General features: G+C 39.5%; 1 long non-coding RNA gene across 1 annotated transcript; it reads left to right on the top strand.

Moving 5' to 3' along the window:
* The first annotated feature begins 320 nt into the window (after positions 1-320).
* On the top strand, positions 321-1,682 carry LOC146642898 (uncharacterized). The gene is made up of 2 exons (XR_014909702.1): positions 321-960; positions 1,093-1,682. It is a non-coding gene; the product is annotated as an uncharacterized LOC146642898 (long non-coding RNA).
* Positions 1,683-4,804: the final 3,122 nt, after the last annotated feature.

The following is a 4,804-nucleotide window of genomic DNA, read 5'->3' as shown; positions in this document are numbered from 1 at the left end:
ACAATATAGCATGTCCTGACTGCGGGGTTTTGGAAACAAATTAAAACGTACAGCTCTGCTATCACTTCCAGCATAAATGAAGACAGAAAACTAAACAGCAGTGACGTTTGTAGGGTTACTGAAGTTTGGCTAGCTGGTATATAATGATGTGCTACGAGACCGCTAGTGACACAGCTATGTTAGCATAATATAAACAAGCTAACTTTTTTCCCACTCGATAAAAGTTACCGTGAGTGTTCTCGGTGGTCAGGAACAAATGTAATCACATGGCAGGATGCTGTATAAGGACCAAACTTCAGCCAGGAGAACAACTGAGATAATCCATCCATAATATGAGGTTAGTCATTCATATACTGCTGCATGGGCTGGGCTGTAGTTACATGCTAAGGTTTTAAAAACTGAGCTTAAATAAATGATTAGCGGTAATAAAAGCCGAGGGAGGTCAACAGTGATCACTGACTGTTTTAGGAGCTTTTTGAGATCAAATAGAAGAAAATACAAAACATTAAACATGTTAACAACACAAATGCCATATTAAACGCAGACTACTTTAGACCCGGAAGTAGGATTCGTCGCGTCATCACTGAACAACCGGATAGGGTTCACGAACAGGAGGCCATCTTGGCCTGCAGGTTTGCTCTCATGTAGTTTCTCCAGCTCCCCCTCCTCCTAACTTGGCCAAAAGTCACAGTAAAACCGTAATGTTTGTCAGAGGTGGGGTAATCCGAGCCAAAGAGTTCATCTGAGTTAAAACGGATGGGAAACATTGTTGAAGGCAGTCTGGGTGTGTAGGCAGGAGAGGGCTGTGAACCTGTAAACCTCTTGCAGAAATCACTAAGAGTTCATTTGTTTTGTCCAGGTTGGCCACTGGTTCTCATCAGTTTTCTCAGTTCACACCTCCACTTTTTGTTGTTTTCATTGAGTTTGACCTCCAGCTTCTTCCTGCGGGTGTGTGACAAAGTGGGTGAGAAGACCATTTGTCTACATTCTTAGTTAACATTCTTGTTTTGATTTAACCATATTTCACATGTAATCTGCAATAGGCAAACATCAACTATCCCAGGTTTGTTTATGTTTTGCACTTTTACATAGTGATGTGACGTTCTGTATCGAGGCTTCGAAGCTTGTGTCGAGTAATGGAGGGGGCGTTTCCGCGATGCGCGTATAGAGGCTTGCTTCATTTATGGGAGGAGCTGAAAATGATGACATCCGAAGCCTCGCTGCCCGGCTGTACCACGTGACTGGTTCATGAAGTGGTTCGAACTTTGCCGCGAGCTATGACAGCGATATAAACCCCTCAGACTTCATTCAAAATGTGGGTGTTTGATGGAGAGTTGTGGTTAGTGAGAGTTTGGAGACAGTTTGGAGGTTTATGAGAGTGAGGAGAGAAAGTCAGGAGAGAATGGAGCCAGCTAAGAAGAGGAGGATGTCCTCCCCTGTGTGGGAACATTTTGATCTTATTCCTCCCAACAAGGTATGTAAATTTCTACAGAAGATGTATTTTCATGATACTGATGGTGCATTAGTTACAATTTATGTTAAGCTGTCTTGACTTTTGTACAAGGTGAAGTGTTTGCTATGTGCCAGGGAGCTGGGATATAACAACAACACCTCATCCATGCTTAGGCACTACAGAGCTTTGCATGAGAATAAGAGGAACACCGATTGTGGAGCAAGACCAGGTGAGCCATCAAATGCCATGATAATATAGCATGCAGTAATGTTACTAAATGATATAACAACATTATACAGCTGTAATAAGTTACGTGTGTGATATTTATATTTGTGCTTTGTCTTTATTGTCTTTCCTCAGGAGAACAATCTCAAATCAGAATCAGAATACTTTATTGATCCCTGGGGGAAATTATTTTTTGTTACAGTGCTCCATTATAAACCAACATTAAGACAAGACAGACAATACACTAACTAAGAATAGTACAATATATACATATATATACATACATACACACATACATAAATAAATAAATAAATAGCTGGAAAAGAAACGTGTAGTTGTAGCAGTAAACAGTGTGTTAAGTGGATGCGTTGAGATGAAGACCTGGTTAGCATGGTGATTGAGGACTCCCAGCCATTTAGCATTGTGGAGGACAAAGGATTCAAAAGATTTGTTAAATCATTAAATCCTAGCTATGTTCTCCCCACTAAAAAGGTCATAAAAGCAGTGAAAATGTAGTTTTTACAGAATAAAATGTGAACAGGCAGGACTGAGGCTCAAAGCCTCAGTGTGTAGCTGTCCATACCTCAACGTTACAAAAGCACAACTACTGTCCACACCCCAACCACACCTCACCTCACAGTAAATGATCATTTCCATTTTAAGCATTTCCAAATAATCATTTTCCATACTGCCAGCATAAATATACACAGTATACTGCCATCACTACAATATACATGTTTTACACACTCCTTTTGTTGTTGACATTTACAGGCTGTGTGCAAAAGGCCACACTCTTCAAATTCATGCCAACTAATATTTTTACGTCCAGTAGGTGTCCTGCTAGAGCAAATGAAGCTTCAAGAAGCTTTGCGCTGGAGTGAACCAATTGGATGAAAAGCTTCAGTGCTTCATGAAGCTTCATCTGCCCATCACTACTTTTACAGATTATATAATATAACATCTTGGTTTAAATCAATTCCTACAAGTTTGTTAAGTTAACATGTTCTTTATTTCAACTGTTAATTTGTATTGTTTAGAACTTACCTTACCTACCTGTCTTGCAGAAACAAAAGGAGGAAATGTAGTTTTACTTCCTGCTTTATACCTTCTGGGTTCATCTGAGGTCACAGGAAGAGACCAAGTGCAGAAGGGGAAGAATTCTTATAATTTAATAAAGTTGATTTTAGAGGGTTTGAGAAGAAATAGATTTATTGTTGTAATATGTATTGATTACACCAGAGTTTATGTTGCCAGTAAAGAGGAGTAGTAAAGGTTTGACTATAATCATGTTCATCTTACCTACCTACTGAATGGAATAGTCCAGAGGACAAATTGTTTGGTTAAGTGGACTATTTAAGCAGAAGAACTCAGGTGTTTCAAGAAAAAGGTTCAGGTCAGTGTAGCTGTGTGCAGTTTGACCTTAATGTCTGTTGATTTAAGTTCAGTTATGTTTATTTGAATTGAGTTAATTATAGAGTTGAGTTTCTTATTTGTTTCTTTGTAAATATTGTTTGGGCCACAAAATGATGAATAAATCACTTGCTACACTGGACAGCATCAGTCTCCTGCACTTCTTTGACCGCCTAAGTCGAGTCCTACCACAGGGTGTCTTTGCATTTCTTCAGGTTCACCTTTAAGTTTGGCTGCACTCTACTCAATTGCCAAGGTATTTCAGTTCACTAGTGCTTGTTGTTCGCCAAACAAAATACAGTCAGCCAGCAGTGGCATTGAAATTAAACGCTGATAAGAGGCTCAGAATCCAAGGATAACAGTTTGCTAAATTATCTTTTGAAATAATCGATAAAACTTTGCTTGGTGAAATGCTCTTTTCATTTTAAAAATATGGGAAAAATACAAAAAAAAAAGGATTGTCAGTTCTTCTGTCCTGTTATTGCAACTGGCAGTGAGGAAAACTGTCTATAATTCTTGCCAGAAGTGTTGCAATTGGAGGTGGTAAAGCATTAGAGAAGAACGAATACTAACCGTCAGAATCCACAGGAGCCTAACATATCTGATATTCACTGCAATGCTATTTTTTGCTGGACTAAATTCTTGATCCAAAAAAATGTTCCTGTTTTTCCTTCTCCAGGAAACAATGAGGATTTAGTTTGCCGGGTTGCTGCTCTCTGTCGATGGACTGTTAAAACCTGTAAAGAAGCAAAATCAATAACCTCCTTATAGATGCCACAGAGACTAAGGATAACCGTAATGCATGAATATTAACAATGATTAATGAAATGTAACCGTGTAACTCATCAGCAGTCTGCACAGTATGGTCACATATTAAAACTGAAGAATATGTTGTACTTGTTGTAGTGTTTCATCATGGGTCCAGTTTTTACCCAGGTGCTTAAAGCCCTTCTTTACCCTCATGTAACACCAACAGTAATTTCCAACCACTATTTCCTGTTCCTGTCAGTCAAACAAACAGACGACAAACATCTTCTATAAACAGGAATAATGTCATTTTATCGGATTAGAAAACATCTAATCTAGCGTTGATATTACACTGCTGTTTAGTGTCTGGCTAATCTCAGTGTCACCAAAATATCTGCCCTACATGTCAAACAATGAGAGAACTTGAAACAGTAACATCACCTAGCAGCTTATTTTAATTAGTGCTAACGTTTTGTTTGCTGGCTAACATTGCTATTATTATAGTCACAGTTAATTGACTTTGAATAGCTTTATTTCAAAAGTAATTTTACAATTTCACAGCCATTTAGCTGTGTTAACTGTACATGCTGTAGGTCATAAGGCGTGCATGGATCATTTTTATAATCAGCCTCTTATCTTTTGTCCACCACAGGCTTTGCCATGATAAATTGGTCAGTTGACAACCAGGAGCCGTACACCTTAACCTCAGAGGCCAGGACATCCAGGGGCAGTGTGAACACGCACTTGTTTAAATGGGACGCAAGACGGACTATAGAGGGCCACCCCCTTGCCAGACAACCAAGTGCTGTCCCTGTCCACGGCCAGTGTGAGAAGGACTCTCACTAAAGTCAACCCACACAAAGCTGCTGGACCAGACAATATGGCGAATAAGGAATATGGCGCCGGTGAGGTCGGCTGCCGTCACGACTGCTCCGACCACTTTTTCTTTGTCTTTGTTTTTTAAGTTAG

This window comes from Rhamphochromis longiceps, linkage group LG23 (genome assembly GCF_057381845.1).
Source record: "Rhamphochromis longiceps isolate RC_006_pf linkage group LG23, R_longiceps_female_GT1.1, whole genome shotgun sequence".
NCBI classification, from domain to species: domain Eukaryota; kingdom Metazoa; phylum Chordata; class Actinopteri; order Cichliformes; family Cichlidae; genus Rhamphochromis; species Rhamphochromis longiceps.
This window is presented reverse-complemented; position numbering and strand designations above follow the sequence as displayed.